The sequence below is a fragment of the Narcine bancroftii genome, chromosome 6 (assembly GCF_036971445.1).
Source record: "Narcine bancroftii isolate sNarBan1 chromosome 6, sNarBan1.hap1, whole genome shotgun sequence".
In the NCBI taxonomy this organism is placed as follows: Eukaryota; Metazoa; Chordata; class Chondrichthyes; order Torpediniformes; family Narcinidae; genus Narcine; species Narcine bancroftii.
Genome location: NC_091474.1, coordinates 44,277,444 through 44,299,225, shown reverse-complemented (window position 1 = coordinate 44,299,225; position 21,782 = coordinate 44,277,444). Strand labels below are relative to the sequence as shown.

General features: G+C 39.3%; 1 protein-coding gene across 8 annotated transcripts in view; it reads right to left on the bottom strand.

Annotated features, from left to right (window-relative positions):
- Positions 1–21,782, bottom strand: part of LOC138736041 (transcriptional repressor CTCF-like) — a 332,424-nt gene that overhangs the window by 71,576 nt on the left and 239,066 nt on the right. The window lies entirely within an intron of this gene.

Sequence of the window (21,782 nt, the reverse complement as noted above, 5' to 3'; positions counted from 1 at the left end):
CGACCTCTCCAATTTCCTTTAACCCCTTTCCCTCGTTCTCTTGCTTCCCCTCATCCCCCTGACCAGCTCTCCACTGCCTTCCTTCTCCTATTAGAGAGCATCTTTCTCGGCCCTCTTTCCCCTCCTTTTCTCACCTCCCAACTCCTTCCACGTCCCACCTGTGTTTTCCACCCCCCCACCTTCCTCTTACCACCCCCCACCTCTTTATTCAGACATCTGCCTGGTTTTCAAAGCACCAGAAGAAGGATTCAGGCCCGAAACACAGACTGCCTATCACTTTCTATGGATGTTGTGTGACCTGCTGAGTTCCTCTGGCAGTGTACTGAAATATTCCACCTGTGGTTTGGCCAAGGCTTCAAATGAAACACTGACGACTTTTTTCTCTGAATCAAAAAGGTCCCAGCTGATGTAACCAATGGCACTGCAATAAGCATTAATGCTGTGCTGGTAATACATTGCTCAAAGTAGAAGCATCAACAAATAGTAAGTACAGAAAAAGAACTAGCAACAAGGGAAGATACAACAAAAAGAAGAGAATTGGCAGACAAAAAAATAAAATACGAAACACTACAAACATATAAGGTGGAGAAGAACATAACGAAGACAAAGCAGAAGTATTATGAGCTAGGAGAAAAAAAAACGCACAAAATACTAGCTTGGCACTTAAAACAGAACAAGTTAAAAGAACAGTATTGGCATCAAGGAAAAAAGGACAAACAAATTACACATAACCCAACAGAGATCAATGAAAACTTCAGGGAATTCTACGAGCAATTATACCAAACTGAGAACAAAGGGAAGGAAGACAAAATAGATGAGTTTCTCGCTAAAATTGAACTACCGAAATTGAAAGAAGAGGAGCAAAACAAATTAATAAAACCATTTGAAATAGAGGAAATATAGGATATATTTAAAAAGCTACCGAACAATAAAACACCTGGAGAGGACAGACTCCCAATAGCATTCTATAAAACATTTAAAGACTTATTAATTCCTCCTCTTCTGGAAGTAATGAACCAGATTGAAGAAACACAAAACATGCCAGATTCATGTAAAACAGCAATAATTACAGTAATACCAAAGACGGGGAAAGATCCACTAACACCAGCATCGTATAGACCAATATCTCTACTTAACTCAGATTATAAGATAATAGCAAAACTATTAGCAAACAGATTAGCTGACTGTGTACCAAAAATAGTAAAACTAGATCAAACTGGATTTATTATGAAAAGATGAATAACGGACAATATCTGTAAGTTCATTAACTTAATCCATGCAGTAAAATAAGATGCCAACAGTGACGGTTGCCTTAGACGCAGAGAAAGCCTTCGACAAGGTAGAATGGAATTATTTATTCAAAGTATTGTAGAGATTCAACCTATCAGAGAAATATATTAATTGGATTAAAGCATTTTATAAGGGACCATTGGCAAAGGTGACAGTAAATGGATATATATTGAACCACTTTAAATTAAACAGGTCAAATAGACAGGAATGTCCGGTATCTCCCTCACTGTTCGCTTTAGCTATAGAACTGATAAGAACAGAAAATAAAATAAAAAGGATAAAAATAAAAGAGAAGGAATATAAAATCAGTCTATTTGCAGATGACATCATAGTATACTTAACAGAACCAGAATTATCAATAAAAGAATTACATAAGAAATTGAAGGAATATGGAGAAGTATCGGGGTACAAGATAAATACAAATAAAAGTGAAGCGATGCCAATGAATAATGCAGATTTCACAAAGTTTAAAAAAGAATCACCATTTAAATGGGAAACACAAGCAATCCGATACCTAGGTATTAGACTAGATAATAATCTATACAAATTAAATTATCAGCCATTAATGAAGAAATTACAAGATGACAGAACATTGGAAAGATTTACCACTAACACTGATAGGAAGGGTAAATTGCATTGAAATTAATATCTTCCCAAGGATACAATACCTATTTCAATCATTACCAATTCCCTTAACAAAGAAATTCTTCACTGAGCTATAGAAAATAATAAGGAAATTCTTATGGAAAGGGGGGAACCGAGGATAGCGCTAAATAAATTAACAGAGTGGTACAAACAAGGAGGCTTACAGCTACCAAACTTTAAGAATTATTATAGAGCAGCACAATTAAGATATCTATCAGATTTTTATCAAACAAGGGAAAAACTAGATTGGACCAAGATAGAGCTAGGTAAAATAAGGGAGAAGGTACCAGAACATATACTTTATAAGTGGGATGAAAAACTGGTGGAATATCGAAGTTCACCAGTTCTGCACCATCCGCTCAACATTTGGAAAGAGATTCACGTAGAAAGGAAAAAAAACAAATTTACCAACTACCAAAATTATTATTGACGCAAAATCAACTAATCCCTTTCACAATAGATAACCTTTCCTTTAGAGAATGGGAGAGAAAAGGGATCAAAAGAATAGAAAATTGTTTTTTGGGAAATAATTTATTATCTTTTGAACAATTGAAGTTCAAATATGGTATAACTCACGGTACAATGTTTGCATACCACCAACTGAAAACCTACTTGAAGGACAAATTGGGAAGCAGGCTGAGGTTACCAGAAGGAAGCAGCTTTGAATATGTGATTACAGACACAATGATAATTAAAAGATTTATAACAAACATGTACATCAAACTGCAAGAGAAAGAGAACGATGAAATAAGCTGTAAACCCAAACAAAAGTGGGAAAAAGATCTAAACATAAAGATAAAGAATGAAACATGGGAAAAGTTATGCTCTGGAACTTTGAAGAATATAATAAACACAAGGTACAGTATAATTGGTTACACAGGTTATATATCACACCCCAAAGGTTAAAAAAAGGGATCCAACATTATCAGATAGATGTTTTCACTGTAGGAAGGAAACGGGAACAACAGAACATGTTATTTGGGCATGTGAGAAAGTGGAAAAGTTTTGGGAAGATCTAAATCAGGTATTAAATAAAATCACAAAAAGCAACATCCCAAAATTCCAGAGATCTTTCTTCTAAAAAATATAAGAAGAACTAGGCCTCGATTTGGATGAAGTACAAAAAAGATTTATTATGATAGCTTTAGCTGTAGCAAAAAAATGTATAATGTCAACCTGGAAATCAAAAGAGAGCCTGAGAGAACAGCAATTGTACATAGAAATGAATAAAAGTATTCCATTGGAAAAAATAACATATAATTTTTAAAAATAGCGTCACAGAATTCAAACAAATTTGGGAACCGTACATGGAACACAACAGAGAGGGCCTACCGCGGACCTCCACCCCCTAAAATGACAGAATGAGAAGACTAAATGAACTGACCCAGTGTATAAAAGTAGATTACACAATTTTCTTGTTTATTTTCATTGTGTCATGACATTGTTTAATGGGCTCATGTATTGTATATGTTGAATGTTTAGTGGGTGGGGAGGAGGGAGGGAAGGGAGGGGGGGAAAGGGGAGAAAATTACACTGTGTATATTCAAGAGGGAAATATTTGTGTGTATTTTGGTTAGTATGGGTCATAGTGTGAACAATAAAAATAAAAAACATTTTAAAAGTAGAAGCATCAACAATAGCAGCCTCCATCCAGAAGCTCTTCACTCCACTCTATCCACAATCCACACACTGTTAGTGTTATGGCTTGGCTTCGCAAACGAAGATTTAGGAAGGAACGCAGACATGGGCAACTGGGGCTTATCTGCCAGGGCCTAGCAAGATAATCCACGCACTATTCTTCAGATAAGTCTGGAATAGGAAAACTGGCATCGTGCACGCTGCAGCATAACTGGATGCAGGACAAGGATCATAGGTTATGGGAGAGTTGTAAAAATCACAATGAGTTTAAATGGATGCAGTCATTAATAGGCCCCTCATATAAACATTTGCCATTTAAGCTCAAGCCTCCCTATGACCAGACTGACGACACAGATGGTGCACTAAAAATGACAGAACCACCACAATGCTCGCTGACTCCACATGTTGGCATCGCTCAACATATCTGTCCATCTTCAGTAGTATCCACACATCCCACCGATCAGCAGGTTCTGTGGGGGACACTTTTTTTTTAATTTTTTTTATTTTTCACACTATAAACCATATTGACCAAGATACATACAGACATTTTTCTTCTTAAATATATAGTGTCGTTTTCTCCCCCTTTTTCCCCCCTCCCTTCCCTCCCTCCCTCACTCCCTTCCCCATTTATTTGAAGTTCAAGCTATAAGATACATTAAACCCATTAAACAATGTTGTCACTTAATAAAAATAAACAAGAAATTTTACTGAGTCAGTTCTTTTCATTATCTTCTCCTTCTGTCATTTTAGGTGGTAGATGTCCACGGTAGGATTTCTCTATTGTGTTTCATGTATGGCTCCCATATTTGTTCGAATATTGTAATATTATTTCTTAAATTATATGTTATTTTTTCTAATGGAATACATTTATTCATTTCTATATACCATTGTTGTATTCTCAAGTTATCTTCTAATTTCCAGGTTGACATAATTTTTTTGCTACAGCTAGGGCTATCATAACAAATCTTTTTTGTGCTCCATCCAAGTCAAGTCCAAATGCTTTGTTTCTTATATTACTTAGGAGGAAGATCTCTGGGTTTTTTAGTATATTGCTTTTTGTGATTTTACTTAATATCTGGTTTAGATCTTCCCAAAATTTTTTCACTTTCTCACATGTCCAAATTGCATGAATTGTTGTTCCCGTTTCCTTTTTACAGCGGAAACATCTCTCTGATACTGTTGGGTCCCATTTATTTAACTTTTGAGGTGTGATGTATAGCCTGTGTATCCAGTTATATTGTATCATACGTAACCTCGTGTTTATTGTGTTTCTCATAGTTCCGGAGCATAGCTTCTCCCATGTTTCATTCTTTATCTTTATGTTTAGATCTTGTTCCCATTTTTATTTAGTTTTACCATTTGTTTCCTCGTTCTCCTTTTCTTGCAGTTTGATGTACGTTTGTTACAAATTTTTTGATTATCATTGTGTCTGGAATCACATATTCAAAATTGCTTCCTTCTGGTAACCTCAGACTGTTTCCCAATTTGTCCTTCAAGTAGGTTTTCAGTTGGTAGTATGCAAACATTGTATCGTGAGTTATATTATATTTATCCTTCATGTGTTCAAAGGATAATAATTTATTTCCCGAAAAACAATTTTCTATTCTTTTGATCTCTTTTCTCTCCCATTCTCTAAAGGAAAGGTTATCTATTGTGAAAGGGATTAGCTGATTTTGCGTCAATATTAGTTTTGGTAGTTGGTAATTTGTTTTATTCCTTTCTACATGAATCTTCTTCCAAATGTTGAGCAGATGATGCAATAACGGTGAATTCCTACGTTGTACCAATTTTTCATCCCATTTATAGAGTATATGTTCAGGTATCTTCTCCCCTATTTTATCTAGTTCTAATCTGGTCCAATCTGGCTTTTCCCTTGTTTGATAAAAATCTGATAGGTATCTTAATTGTGCGGCTCTATAATAATTTTTAAAGTTGGTAGTTGTAAGCCTCCTTGTTTGTACCATTCTGTTAATTTATCTAGTGCTATCCCCCTTTCCATAAAAATTTCCTTATTATTTTCTTTAACTCCTTGAAGAATTTCTCTGTTAGGTGTATTGGTAATGACTGAAATAGGTATTGTATCCTTGGGAAAATGTTCATTTTAATACAGTTTATCCTTGCTATCAGTGTTAGTGGTAAGTCTTTCCAATGCTCTAAATCGTCTTGTAATTTTTTCATTAATGGATGATAATTGAGTTTATATAGATGGCCGAGGTTTTTATTTATTTGTATACCTAGGTATCGCATTGCTTGTGTTTGCCATCTAAATGGCGATTCTTTCTTAAACTTTGTGAAATCCGCATTATTCATTTGCATTGCTTCACTTTTATTTGCATTGATCTTGTACCCCGACACTTCTCCATATTCCTTCAATTTCCTATGTAATTCTTTTATTGAGATTTCTGGTTCTGTTAAGTATATTATAACATCATCTGCAAATAGACTGATTTTATATTCCTTCTCTTTTATTTTTATCCATTTTATTTTATTTCTGTTCTTATCAGTTCTGCTAGTGGTTCTATAGCTAACACGAACAGTGAGGGAGATAGTGGATATCCCTGACTTTTTGATCTGTTTAAGTTAAATTGTTTTGATATATATCCGTGAGCAGGAAAGGGCTTTGGCAAATACTAGAGCGCATCGGATGCCCCCCAAAGTTCCTCAACATGATTATCCAACTGCACGAAAACCAACAAGATCGGGTCAGATACAGCAATGAGCTCTCTGAACCCTTCTCCATTAACAATGGCGTGAAGCAAGGCTGTGTTCTCGCACCAACCCTCTTTTCAATCTTCTTCAGCATGATGCTGAACCAAGCCATGAAAGACCTCAACAATGAAGACGCTGTTTACATCTGGTACCGCACGGATGGCAGTCTCTTCAATCTGAGGCACCTGCAAGCTCACACCAAGACACAAGAGAAACTTGTCCGTGAACTACTCTTTGCAGACGATGCCGCTTTAGTTGCCCATTCAGAGCCAGCTTTTCAGCACTTGACGTCCTGTTTTGCGGAAACTGCCAAAATGTTTGGCATTGAAGTCAGCCTGAAGAAAACTGAGGTCCTCCATCAGCCAGCTCCCCACCATGACTACCAGCCCCCCCACATCTCCATCGGGCACACAAAACTCAAAACGGTCAACCAGTTTACCTATCTCGGCTGCACCATTTCATCAGATGCAAGGATCGACAACGAGATGGACAACAGACTCGCCAAGGCAAATAGCGCCTTTGGAAGACTACACAAAAGAGTCTGGAAAAACAACCAACTGAAAAACCTCACAAAGATAAGCGTATACAGAGCCGTTGTCATACCCACACTCCTGTTCGGCTCCGAATCATGGGTCCTCTACCGGCATCACCTACGGCTCCTAGAACGCTTCCACCAGCGTTGTCTCCGCTCCATCCTCAACATTCATTGGAGCGCTTTCATCCCTAACGTCGAAGTACTCGAGATGGCAGAGGTCGACAGCATCGAGTCCACGCTGCTGAAGATCCAGCTGCGCTGGATGGGTCACGTCTCCAGAATGGAGGACCATCGCCTTCCCAAGATCGTGTTATATGGCGAGCTCTCCACTGGCCACCGTGACAGAGGTGCACCAAAGAAGAGGTACAAGGACTGCCTAAAGAAATCTCTTGGTGTGTGCCACATTGACCACCACCAGTGGGCTGATATCGCCTAAAACCGTGCATCTTGGCGCCTCACAGTTTGGCGGGCAGCAACTTCCTTTGAAGAAGACCGCAGAGCCCACCTCACTGACAAAAGGCAAAGGAGGAAAAACCCAACACCCAACCCCAACCAACCAATTTTCCCCTGCAACCGCTGCAACCGTGTCTGCCTGTCCCGCATCGGACTTGTCAGCCACCAACGAGCCTGCAGTTGACGTGGACATTTACCCACTCCATAAATCTTCGTCCGCGAAGCCAAGCCAAAGAATATCCATTTACGGTCACTTTCGCCAATGGCCCCTTATATAATGCTTTAATCCAATTAATATATTTCTCTGGTAAGCTGAATTTTTTTAGTACTTTGAATAAATAATTCCATTCTACTCTGTCAAAGGCCTTCTCTGCGTCTAAAGCAACCGCTACTGTTGGAGTTTTATTTCCTTCTACTGCATGAATTAAGTTAATAAATTTACAGATATTGTCTGCTGTTCGTATTTTTTTAATAAATCCAGTTTGGTTTAGATTTACTATTTTTGGTACATAGTTAGCTAATCTGTTTGCTAATAGTTTAGCTATTTTCTTATAATCTGTGTTAAGTAAAGATATTGGTCTATATGACGCTGGTGCGAGTGGATCTTTCCCTGTCTTTGGTATTACTGTAATTATTGCTGTTTTGCATGAATCTGGTAAGCTTTGTGTGTTTTATCAATCTGGTTGATTACTTCCAGAAGGGGAGGAATTAATAAGTCTTTAAATGTTTTATAGAATTCTATTGGGAATCCATCCTCTCCTGGTGTTTTATTGTTCGGTAGTTTTTTTAATATCTCCTGTAATTCTTCTATTTTAAATGGTTTTATTAATTTATTTTGCTCCTCTGTTTGTAATTTCAGTAGTTCAATTTTAGTTAGAAATTCATCTTTTTATCTTCTTTCCTTTCGTTTTCAGTTTGATATAGTTGCTCGTAGAATTCCCTGAAGTTTTCATTGATCTCCGTTGGATTATATGTAATTTGCTTGTCGTTTTTCCTTAATGGCAATACCATTCTTTTAGTTTGTTCTGTCTTAAGCTGCCATGCTAGAATTTTGTGCGTTTTTTCTCCTAGTTCATAATATTTCTGTTTTGTCTTCATTATGTTCTTCTCCACCTTATATGTTTGTAGTGTTTCATATTTTATTTTTTTATCTGCCAATTCTCTTCTTTTAGTTGTATCTTCCTTTATTGCTAATTCTTTTTTCTATATTTGTTATTTCCCTTTCCAACTGTTCTGTTTCCCGATTGTAGTCCTTCTTCATCTTAGTTACATAACTTATTATTTGCCCTCTAATGAACGCTTTCATTGCATCCCATAGTATAAACTTATCTTTCACTGATTCCGTATTTATTTCAAAGTATATTTTAATTTGTCATTCAATGAATTCTCTAAAATCCTGTCTTTTAAGTAGCATGGAGTTTAATCTCCATCTATACATTCTTGGTGGGATGTCCTCTGGCTATTGCCAATAATAGGGGTGAGTGGTCCGATAATAGTCTAGATTTATATTCCGTTTTCCTAACTCTCCCTTGAATGTGGGCTGATAACAAGAATAGGTCTATCATTGAATATGTTTTATGTCTGCCTGAATAATATGAATATTCCTTTTCCTTTGGGTGTTGTTTCCTCCATATATCCAAAAGTTGCATTTCTTGCATTGATTTAATTATAAATTTGGTTACTTTGTTCTTTCTGTTAGTTTTTTTTCCAGTTTTATCCATGTTTGAAGTGGGGGACACTATCTAAGGGCCCTCTCTCTCTACCCAAAACAAAGAGAGGGAGTTTGGGTGCTGAGAAAGATGGGGAAGGAGCCCTTTTGTCCCAGTAAAAGATACAAATTCTCCAAACGAAATGCAGTTCATTTAAAACGACAAGGTTGCCATCAAATGCTCAAAAGTCTGAGCTTGATCATACTGAGAACCACAGGGCACCACAGCACGGAAGAAAGCCCTCAGCCATTCCTCTTTTGCCAAACCATTGTTCTGCCAGGTTCCATAAACTGCAGCAGCTTTAAGGTTAAAATGGTAGGAGAGTGGAGCTGAGGACATTCCTCATTCTTCACTTTGATTCTATTTGTGATTTGGTTCTGCAGAGTGACTTAGTTCTGTGAAAACATTGGGTGGCAATTGTGCATTGATCCCCAGCTCATATTTTGGGGGCTTACACAAAATGTTTACACTTTCTGTCTATCCTGCATTCAGGTCTACTCACTCATTGGGAGATAACTGATTTAACTGTGCTAAATAGTATTTTTATTTTGAGATCAATGATGTTACCACACCGTTCTGACATCTACTGTCTGTGTTCATGCCTTTGTGTGTTGAAATGTCACATCGACAACTGCCCATAGTTCCCTCTCAACTCATTCAGCAGGTATTAAATATTTGGACAAAGGCGCCATTTCAGTTAGTATTTATATACTTCAGAAACTTCTTGTATCCAATGCAAAGACTCACTTTCACATATAAGCAATGGAATGCAGAATATTACCAAAGAGAGAGGAGTGAAAACACAATCCTGGATACACTCAGCAGGTCCAACAGTGAATTTCATGTAGTAAAAATAAAAATACATAACTGCCCTTTCAGACTTGAGCCTTCATCAAGGGAGGGAAAAATGTCAGCAGGCATCTGAGTAAAAAGGTTAGGGGGAGGAGCAGGGACATAAAGGCAGGAGGTAGTAGGGGAAGAAAGGAGGGACGGCACAGCAGCAAGCAGGGAGAGGAGGGACGGCTCAGTTAATAGAGGGAAGGGGGTGAAGAGCTGAGGGAAAGAAGGCAGGGGGCAGAGAAGGGACGGGGAAAGGAGCGCAGGTTCACAGAAACCGGAGGGAACTGAACCTGAGTCAGGACGTGGTCGTAGAGCTTGAGAGCAGCAGGGATTAAAAATGGGGAGCAGTGAGAGAGAATCCCACAGCTTAATTTGGGATGGCAAAGGGGCCTATTAACTACTAAGTTCACATAAACTTGTGACATTTACAACTCTCCCATTCCTAAATCTGGAAAGGTACAATTTGTTTCATCGACGTAGGGATATTCTCGAAATTCTGACAATTATTAGCCACAGGAAAACAAGTAGGGGCATGTCAACGGTTTCTAAAAGGTTGGTTTAGCTCGAGTCAGATCAGACTTCAAAGCGAGGTGCAGCTTTGGGTGGTGCCATAGCTTTCTCCACTGCAGTCTCTAAATACTGTACAGTATTCAGTTTCCTGCTTAAGTCTAGCATGTTTGATCTGATCCAAAGTACAAATGGTCAGAGTGCAATATTTCATTTCATTGAAGCAGAGACTATAAGTTGCATGAAAATCTGACCTTCCTGTCTAATAAAAATGAACTGGAGTTTGTAAAATGAAGCCTAGTCTGTCAGAGAATTCATGGATACAATTGTGAATCCATATACTTAGAATCATAGTTTCTGTGTACATCTCAATGCACTCCACTTGGTTAACGTTGTAACCCACGCCCACCCTCTGAGTTATCCATTAGGGTCAAAGAACAGCAAAATATAGTCCAAACCAAGCTCACTGGACAGAAGCACAGAATATGAAAAACAGGAGGGAGTCAGCAAGTCAGGCAGTACCCATGAGGCGTTTTGGGTCAGGACCCTTTATTGAAATTAAAGCAAGAAGAAAATTACCTTGATGAGGGGCTCAAGCCCGAAACGTTGGTTATGTATATAAAGCAAAGTAAGAAGGGTCAATCAAGCATTAAAAAAGCAGGCTTGAAATGATATGGTACTGAGGGAGATAGAAGAGTTGAAGAGACAGGTGAGTACCAGGCAGGGGGTGGGGATAGGAGTTAGGGACAGATGGGGAAAGAGAATAGTTAGCAATGGTTCTCAACTTTTTCTTTCCAATCACATACCACTTTAAATAATCCCTATGCCATCGATGCTCTGTGATTAGTAAGGGATTGCTTAAGGTGGTATGTGGGTGGGAAGGGAAGGTTGAGAACCACTGCTCCAGACCCAATTGTTGCTGAAATATTTTGCTTGAGAAAAATTGTCATTGGCCCATTTCCTTTGGAGTTATGAAACTGTGCACATAATGAGTCAATTAGATAAGATTAAAATAGTGGTTTTCAAACTTTTTCTTTCCACTCACATACCTCCTTAAACAATCCCTTACTCATCACAGAGCACCTATGGCATAGGGAATACTTAAAGAGGTATGTGAGTGGAAAGAAAAAAGATGAGTACCACTGGGTTAGAGAAACCAAGGGCAGGTAGATGGAAAAAAAAGTGTAACCGGATCAGGGTGGGGGAGTTATGTAAATTGGAGAATTCAATGTTTATGCCATTGGGTTTAAGAGTATTCAAGAGAAATATGATATGTTGTTCCTCAGGTTTACATTTAGCCTCGCCCTAGCGACAGACAAGGCCAAGGACAGTCACATTTGTGTGAGAATGGGAAGGAATACAAGGGGGTCAGCAACCAGGAGCTCCAACCTGAACCCACACACAGAAAGCAGGGGCTCATGTGGCCTCTGAGGTCCAGGAGGCCACACTCTTGCTGTAACTTGCTCTCCAGGTCACGCAGGGTCTCTCAAACTGATCTGTAGAAGCATCTCCCAAGCCTAACCATCCCTGTCACGTTGTTTTAATCCAGTGGTTCTCAACCTTTCTCTTTCCACTCACATACCACTTTAAGTAATCCCTATGCCATGGGTGCTCTGTGATCAGTAAGGGATTGCTTAAGATGGTCAGCGAGTGGGAAGGGAAGGTTGAGAATCACTGCTCGAGACCCAATTGTCACTGAATCATTTTGCTTGAGACAAGTTGTTATTGGTCCATTTCCTTTTGAGTTTAGGTACGATTAAAACAGTGGCTTTGAAACTTTTTCCTTCCACCCACGTATCACCTTTAGCAGTCCCTCACTAATGACAGAGCACCTGGGGATTACTTCAAGTGGAAAGAGAAAAGGTTGAGAAGCACTGCTTTAATCCATCCAACCGCCCACAGGTCACCCACTCCTCGGTGCCGAGGAGACCTCTCTATTGGACCCAGGGATGGCACTGGCAGAAGTGTTATTGCTTGAAGGCTGTCACACTAAGACCATGGACACCCCTTCTCCCCCTCAAATGGACTTGACACCCCTCCAGCCAGGGTACATCAACAAGGCAGACTGCCTGCAAAGCAAACTTTGCAACCATGACACACGGCTAAGTGGGAGGTGAAGACATTGACATGGCCCCTCGCCCCTTTTCTGCCGGGGGTGGGGGAGGGAGTCAACAGGACTTGGTCGCCCTCGGGGAAGAGAGGGAACCTCCGCGGCCGCTGCGACGGGTTCCACTCCCGCTCGGTGTCCGCAGTGGGGAGATGGGAATCGAAAGTGAAAGCGGATTAAGCCCTGAAAATTCTTTCCCCCCCCCCACCCACCCTCCCCCAAGCAAGGACAGGTCCGGAGATGTGGCCCTGCCATTGAGAGGGACGTGGGAGAAGGGTGAGGGGAGGGGGGGGGTGGATTGGAAATATCCCAGGACAGCGAGGAGGAGGGTCCCTCTCCGCCGTCGGAGGTGGGGGGATGCGCGGAGGGGGCTCGGCGGTGGAAGAAGGAGGAGAGGGGAGGGGGGGGGTGTCACTTACTGGCAAGGTGGAACCCCAGAGGAAGGCGGCGAGCCAGTCCATGGTCCGTGGGCAGTGGCGCTCCGCTCCTTTCCCTCTCACTTCCGACTCCGCCTGCACTCGCAACAAGTCCCGGGGGCGGGGGGAGCTGCTGCCTCCACTCTCCCACCCCCCCCCCCCCACCCCCCCCGGCTCAGTGGCCGCGGACACGGCGCAACCTGCAGCCCCACTCCCGGGATTGAGGTGTCCGTTCACGGCCGGGCAAAGCACCCGAGGGCACGGCTCCCACCCCCGGTCAGTCCGTGCATTCGTTCGAGGTGATGGGCACAGACCCTTCGGCCCACGATGTGATGCAGACCAATGTAAACCTCAACAACCCAACCCCTTCCCTAACATCCATACACTGGCGTCACTAAAGGCGGGGGGGGGGGGGGGGGGTTGCAGACCCACTAGGGGCCACCGTTATGGGGTGCAGACCCATTGGGTGCTACCCTCGGGGGGGGGGGGGGGGGGGGTGACACCAGAAGACTGTCTCTGGGTTCGCGCTCGGAAACAAGACACACAACTAGGAGTGCAGTTTTTTTTATTAATTTTTTTTATTTTTCACACTATGAACCACATTGATCAAGATACATACATTTTTCTTTTCAAATATATAGTGTCGTTTTCTCCCCCGCCCCCCATTCCCTCTTCCCATCCCACCCTCCCTCACCTCCCTTCCCATTCATTTAAAGTTCAGAATCTAAGATACATTAAACCCGTTTAAACAATGTTGTCATTCAATAAAAATAAACAAGAAATTCCACTGAGTCAATTCTTTTCATTCTCTTCTCCTTCTGTCATTTTAGGTGGTAGATGTCCCCGGTAGGTTTTCTCTATTGTGTTTCATGTATGGCTCCCATATTTGTTCAAATATTGTAATATTATTTCTTAAACTATTTTATTTTTTCTAGTGGAATACATTTATTCATTTCTATGTACCATTGTTGTACTTTCAAGTTGTCTTCTAATTTCCAGACTGACATAATACATTTTTTTGCTACAGCTAGGGCTATCCTAACAAATCTTTTTTGCGCACCATCCAAATCAAGTCCAAATTCTTTGTTTTTTATGTTACTTAGGAGGAAGATCTCTGGGTTTCTTGGTATATTGTTTTCTGTAATTTTATTTAATATCTGGTTTAGATCTTCCCAAAATTTTTTCACTTTCTCACATGTCAAATTGCATGAATTGTTGTTCCCGTTTCCTTTTTACAGCAAAAACATCTGTCAGATACTGTTGGGTCCCATTTATTTAACTTTTGAGGTGTAATATATAGCCTGTGTATCCAGTTATATTGTATCATACGTAACCTCGTGTTTATTGTATTTCTCATAGTTCCAGAGCATAACTTCTCCCATGTTTCCTTCTTTATCTTTATGTTTAAATCTTGTTCCCATTTTTGTTTAGTTTTACCATTTGTTACCTCATTCTCCTTTTCTTGCAGTTTAATATACATATTTGTTATAAATTTTTTGATTATCATTGTGTCTGTAATCACATATTCAAAATTACTTCCCTCTGATAACCTGACTGCTTCCCAATTTGTCCTTCAAGTAGGATCTCAGTTGGTAATATGCCAACACTGTATCATGAGTTATATTATATTTATCCTTCATTTGTTCAAAGGATAATAATTTATTTCCTGAAAAGCAATTTTCTATTCTTTTGATCCCTTTTTTCTCCCATTCTTTAAAGGAAAGGTTATCTATTGTAAAAGAGATTAGCTGATTTTGCGTCAGTATTAGTTTTGGTAATTGGTAATTTGTTTTATTCCTTTCTACATGAATCTTCTTCCAAATGTTGAGCAGATGATGTAATACTGGAGAATTCCTACATTGTACCAATTTTTCATCCCATTTATATAGTATATGTTTAGGTATCTTCTCCCCTATTTAATTTAGTTCTAATCAGGTCCAATCTGGTTTTTCCCTTGTTTGATAAAAATCTGATAGGTATCTTAATTGTGCGGCTCTATAATAATTTTTAAAGTTTGGCAGTTGTAAGCCTCCTTGTTTATACCATTCTGTTAATTTATCTAGTAGTATCCTCGGTTTCCCCCCTTTCCATAAAGATTTCCTTATTATTTTCTTTAACTCCTTGAAGAATTTCTACGTCAAGTGTATTGGCAATGCCTGAAATAGGTATTGTATCCTTGGGAAAATGTTCATTTTAATACAGTTTATCCTTCCTATTAGTGTTAGTGGTAAGTCTTTCCAATGCTCTAAGTCGTCCTGTAATTTTTTCATTAGTGGATAATAATTCAGTTTATATAGATGGCCGAGGTTTTTATTTATTTGTATACCTAGGTATCGTATTGCTTGCATTTGCCATCTGAATGGTGATTCTTTGTTAAATTTTGAGAAATCCACATTATTCATTGGCATTGCTTCACTTTTATTTGCGTTAATCTTGTATCCCGACACTTCTCCATATTCCTTCAATTTCTTATGTAATTCTTTTATTAATATTTCTGGTTCTGTTAAGTATACTATAACGTCAGCTGCAAATAAACTGATTTTATATTCCTTCTCTTTTATTTTTATCCCTTTTATTTTATTTTCTGTTCTTATCAATTCTGCTAGTGGTTCTATAGCTAACGCGAACAATAAGGGCGATAGTGGGCATCCCTGCCTTGTTGATCTGCTTAAGTTAAATTGCTTTGATATATATCCATTTACTGTCACTTTCACCAATGGCCCCTTTTATAATGCATTAATCCAATTAATACATTTCTCTGGTAAACTGAATTTTTGTAGTACTTTGAATAAATAATTCCATTCTACTCTGTCAAAGGCCTTCTCTGCATCTAAAGCAACTGCTACTGTTGGAGCTTTATTTCCTTCTACTGCATGAATTAAGTTAATAAATTTACAAATATTGTCTGTTGTTCGTCTTTTTTTAATAAATCCAGTTTGGTCTAGATTTACTATTTTTGGTACATAGTCGGCTAATCTGTTTACTAATAGTTTAGCTATTATCTTATAATCTGTGTTAAGTAAAGATATTGGTCTATATGACACTGGTGTGAGTGGATCTTTCCCTGTCTTTGCTATTACTGTAATTATTGCTGTTTTGCATGAATCTGGTAAGCTTTATGTTTTATCAGTCTGGTTGATTACTTCCAGGAGGGGAGGATTAATAAATCTTTAAATGTTTTATAGAATTCTATTGGGAATCCATCCTCTCCTGGTGTTTTATTATTCGGTAGTTTTTTTATTATCTCTTGTATTTCTACTATTTCAAATGGTTCTGTTAATTTATTTTGTTCCTCTATTTGTAATTTTGGTAGTTCAATTTTAGTTAAAAATTCATCTATTTTGTCTTCTTTCCCTTCGTTTTCAGTTTGGTATAATTGTTCATAGAATTCTCTGAAGTTCTCATTAATCTCCGTTGGATTATATGTGATTTGTTTGTCTTTTTTCCTTGATGCCAATACCATTCTCTTAGTTTGTTCTGTCTTAAGCTGCCATGCTCGAATTTTGTGTGTTTTTTCTCCTAGTTCATAATATTTCTGTTTTGCCTTCATTATGTTCTTCTCCACCTTAAATGTTTGTAGTGTTTCATATTTTATTTTTTTATCTGCCAATTCTCTTCTTTTAGTTATGTCTTCCTTCATTGCTAATTCTTTTTCTATATTTGCTATTTCCCTTTCCAACTGCTCTGTTTCCTGATTGTAGTCCTTCTTCATCTTGGTTACATAACTTATTATTTGCCCTCTGATGAACGATTTCATTGCGTCCCATAGTATAAACTTATCTTTCACTGATTCCGTATTTATTTCAAAGTACATTTTAATTTGTCTTTCAATTAATTCTCTAAAATCCTGCTTTTTAAGTAGCATGGAGTTTAATTTCCATCTATACATTCTTGGAGGGATGTCCTCTAACTCTATTGTCAATATCAGGGGTGAGTGGTCCAATTATATTCTAGCTTTATATTCTGTTTTTCTTACTCTGTCTTGCATACGAGCTGATAACAGGAATAGGTCTACTCTTGAGTATGTTTTATGTCTACCCGAATAATATGAATATTCCTTTTCCTTTGGGTGTTGTTTCCTCCATATATCCAAAAGTTGCATTTCTTGCATCGATTTAATTATAAATTTGGTTACTTTGTTCTTTCTGTTAATTTTTTTCCCAGTTTTATCCATGTTTGAATCCAAATTAAGGTTCAAATCCCCTCCTATTAGTATGTTCCCTTGCGTGTCTGCTATCTTCAAAAAAATATCTTGCATAAATTTTTGATCTTCTTCGTTAGTAAATTCCAAAACTCCGAATATATCTGACATTTTATCATTACATATCTCCCTGCTGGATCTATTATTTCCTCTTCTATTTTAATTGGTACATTTTTACTGATTAATATAGCTACTCCTCTAGCTTTTGAATTATATGACGCTGCTGTTACATGTCCTACCCAATCTCTCTTTAATTTCTTGTGCTCCATTTCAGTTAAATGTGTTTCTTGCACGAATGCTATATCAATTTTTTCTTTTTTCAGTAAATTTAGAAGTTTCTTCCTTTTGATTTGTTTATGTATTCCGTTAATATTTAAAGTCATATAGTTCAATATAGCCATTTCATACTTTGTTTATCTTCCCTTTCCGTTTCCTCATCATCACCTTTCCTTCTTATCCATTTCTGCTTTCTTGTTTTGAACACTTTATAAGACAACATTTCTAAAACATCAAACATTTCCCTTATTCTCCTATCTAAAATTTCTTTAACCCCACTATCCCCTCCCCTTCCTGAGTTGCCCTTTATCCCTTGTCGGGCAACCACATCTCCCCTCTCCATTTGGATTTGCGAATTCACTCGCAAGCGTTAACTGATTTCGCAGTGACCGTAACTCCTCCCCACCAAGCCCCCCAGAAAAGATATTAATTTTCATATATAACAAAGGTCACTCTCTTAATTCCCTCCTTACTTCCTCTCTTCCCTTTCTTTCCCTTATTAATTCTTATCTATACTCTATATATTTTCCTTTAAATACGGATACACTCATATACACACATATATATATATTTATATATATATATATATATATATATATATATATATCCATATACACACATACATATATTTCGTGGTCATTTTTACTCTCGTTACATGTCTTCATCTCTCTGTCTGTTTTGTAGTTGTTCTGCAAATATTCGTGCTTCCTCCGGATCCGAGAATAGTCTGTTTTGCTGCCCTGGAATAACTATTTTAAGTACCGCTGGGTACTTTAACATAAATTTATATCCTTTTTTCCATAGGATCGCTTTTGCTGTATTAAACTCCTTTCTCTTCTTCAGGAGTTCAAAACTTATGTCTGGATAGAAAAAAAATTTTTGACCTTTGTATTCCAGTGGCTTTTTGTCTTCTCTTATTTTCTTCATTGCTTTCTCCAATATATTTTCTCTCGTTGTATATCTTAGGAATTTTACTAAAATGGATCTTGGTTTTTGTTGTGGGTGTGGTTTCGGGGCTAATGTTCTATGTGCCCTTTCTATTTCCATTTCTTCCTGTAATTCTGGTCTTCCTCGGACCCTGGGGATCCAATCTTTTATAAATTCTCTCATATTCTTGCCTTCATCTTCCTTAAGGCCCACTATCTTTATATTATTTCTTCTATTATAATTTTCCATTATATCTATCTTCTGAGCTAACAGCTCTTGTGTCTCTTTAACTTCTTTATTAGATTCTTCTAATTTCTTTTTTAAGTCCTCTACTTCCATTTCTATGGCTGTTTCTCGTTCTTCCACCTTGTCCACTATTTTTCCTATATCTGACATGACCATCTCTAATCTTTTCATTTTTTCTTCTGTACTTTTAATTCTTCTTTTTATTTCACTAAATTCTTGTGATTGTCATTCTTTTACTGATTCCATATATTCTTTAAAAAAATATATATCCATTGTCTTGCCTTTCCCTTCTTCTTCCATTTCTCTATGTTCTTCTTCTTCCTCTGGGTTGGTCATCTGTTGTTTCCTTATTTTCTTTTTATTCTCTTCTTTCTTGTTCTCGTTGTTTTCTATGTTCTCTTCCTGTTGTTGTGTTGTAGCTGTCATTCTCAGCTGTGGAGATCGACTCCTCAGCTGGTCCCCCCTCCCGTCAGTGTTTTTTTTGTCATGTGCATCGCGCACTTTTGCTTGGCTCTCCGAGCCATTTTTGTAGTCCCGAGCTCGGGACTTCGACTGACCTTAGGGAGCGGGCTTCTCTCTCCGCGGCGTGCCTCCTCGGACAGGTAAGGCCTTCACCTTCTTCTTCCTTTTTTTTTAAAGACTTTATTTAAAATTTTTATAACATGAATACAATAAAGAATTACATTTAAATAAAAATATCACTTTCTTCTTCTGACGTCCTTTCTTCTTCTCTTCTTCCCGTTGCTTTCGACTTTTCTTTCTTCACTGCCATTTTCTTCCCACCTTTACTTTCACTTTATTTTAATTTTTATGTTTGTGCCTTTGTGTTTTCTGTGTTTTTTTTAAACTTTTCCGGAGAGGGCTGGAGTTCCCCGACCGGCCACTACTCCATCACGTGACTCCTCCCAACTAGGAGTGCAGTTGACGCGGATTTCAATGAACTGGATGATCTCTTTTATGTGGTCAGGCAGACCCTGGCTGCTGTATGACCGACGGGCGTGGCCCATGCCCCTTCGAGCTCTAACTGGAGGGATCGGCCCGTTTCGTCGATTGCCATGGCCTTGCACCTCCCTGGCTGCCGATTGGCCCTTTTATAAACCAGCGATTGGCTGGCAGGGCCGCTGATGCCTCGTGCAGCCTACTCAATTGCTGTGTTCGAGCAGCGTCTAATGCACTGGCCTGCGGCGGTGGCCGCAGGCTGCCACAGTCTGTATAAGTTTTGTGCAATGTTTCAGCAGAAATGTATTTTTCTATATAAAAATATCCCTGTCGTTCATTAGAACAACAAAAACATTTTTCGTAAGAGCCATCTTACATGTATCAATATACCTACAAGGATAAAACTCAATGCTTGAACACCCCAGTTCGAGCTGTCGTTATTACCTAATGACAACACTTAGAATCACGTGGTTTTGTCTGCACGCGCTACCAGCACGTACTGTTGTTTTTGTTGCCGCTGGGGTTTTTAATAGTCATTACTCGTCAAATTTTCTGGTGTTTTCGCTACAATATTTGGTCATTAGTGTTTGTGAACCTCTATTAATAACATTTTTGAGAATGAAGTAGTAATTAAAGGAAATGAAGGAGAAAAATCAAAATCAACGTAATTTGGATGTAGTTCTTATATATTTTTGTTCGAATTCTATTGTTTTCTTACTGAATTTTGACCTTAACCACGTGAAAAGGTGTAAATACATTTCGTCTGGGCCTATGATAATGTAATTTTAATTTTGCTAATCATTTACCTCTACTATTGCCATTACAGAAATTTCGAGCAAGATTTGTCCAAAAGACATTACTAAGGATTCTATATAATTTGGGTACAGGAGGAGGACCATGGTGGGAGGGGGGGGGGGGGGGTTGAGTGATACCATGAGTTACCACACAGGTGACACCAACCCTCATGCTGCCTCTACATCCATAGCCCTCTGTTTCTAAAAGAGTCCTTTGAATGTCCCGATTGTACCAGCCTCCACCATCACCCTTGACAATGCATTCCAGGCGTTCACCATGCTGACGTCTCCCCTAAACTTTCCTCCACTCACCTTAAACAGATGTCCTCTTGTTATTTGCTATTGTCACCCTAGATAAAAGAAGCTGGCTGTCCACTCTATCTAAAATCCTCCTCATAATCTTATGAAGTCACCTCTCATCATTTATCGATCCAAAGAGAAAAGGCCCAATTCTGTCAACCTGATATTGGACGTGGCTGCGCCCACTTCGTTGCATCCCTCAGTGCTTGTTCCCACAGCCAGGAACATGCCAATGGGCAGCATTTCTTCATTGACGTCTGGCTATGTTGAAGAGCAGGTTGGACCAAACCCATTCTATCGAGCCAATCTTGAGGCAGCACTGACACTTCTCCGGGAATATTTCATTGATAAACAGAGTCCTCTGTCACGCATCCAAAGGAGACGGACCTTGATGAGGTCCCGCACTTCCTTCTCCAGACCTTCCTGGCAATGCACGGTCAACAAAGAGGACCATCTCCTCATCAGACCCATCCAGAGGGCGGTGTCCACAGTGGGGTGGGTGGAGAGGGCACGAATCTGATCATGCAGGGAGGATCAGTTGGAATCTCACTCCCAACGTTTGCTGCCCTTGGACTGGCTGCAGTGAAAATTAGTAAATGCCCAAAATGCTGGAGGAACTCAGCAGCCCAGGCAGCATCCGTGAAGGGAACAGGCAGTTAACGTTTCAGGCTATTAATTGGGAAATAACAAGAAAGCCCGGATGAAAGGGTGGGGGCAGGTGATCAGTGAGTACAGGTGGGAGGGAGGAGAAAGTGCGTGGGGGAGGTGGAAGGAAATGGGAATAAAAAGCGAGGAGGAACAGGCAGAGGCCTGAGGAAGATGCAGCCTGATCAGAGGGGACAGAATGAAAGGAAGGGGTGGGGAGCTGTAGACTGTGGGATATAGAAGGAGATAATATGTATCTGGTCCATGGAGGGATTATCAGTCAGGAGCTATTTGGAGATAGCAACCGCGACGTGGTTAGCACAACACTTACAGCACCAGCGACGCGGTTCGAATCCGACAGTGTCTGTAAGGTGTATGCACATTCTTCCTGTGTCCACGTGTTTTCCTCTGGGTGCTCCAATTTCCTCCCACATTCGGGCAGGGTTGGTAGTTTAATTAGTCACATGGGTACATTTGGGCGTTGTGGGCCAGAAGGGCCTGTTGCCATGCTGTATCTCTAAATAAAATAAAATTTTAAAACTCCATGTGGTTCACAGTGGTTAGGGATAGATCAGGAATAAAGACCTCAAACTGGGTAAGGCCAA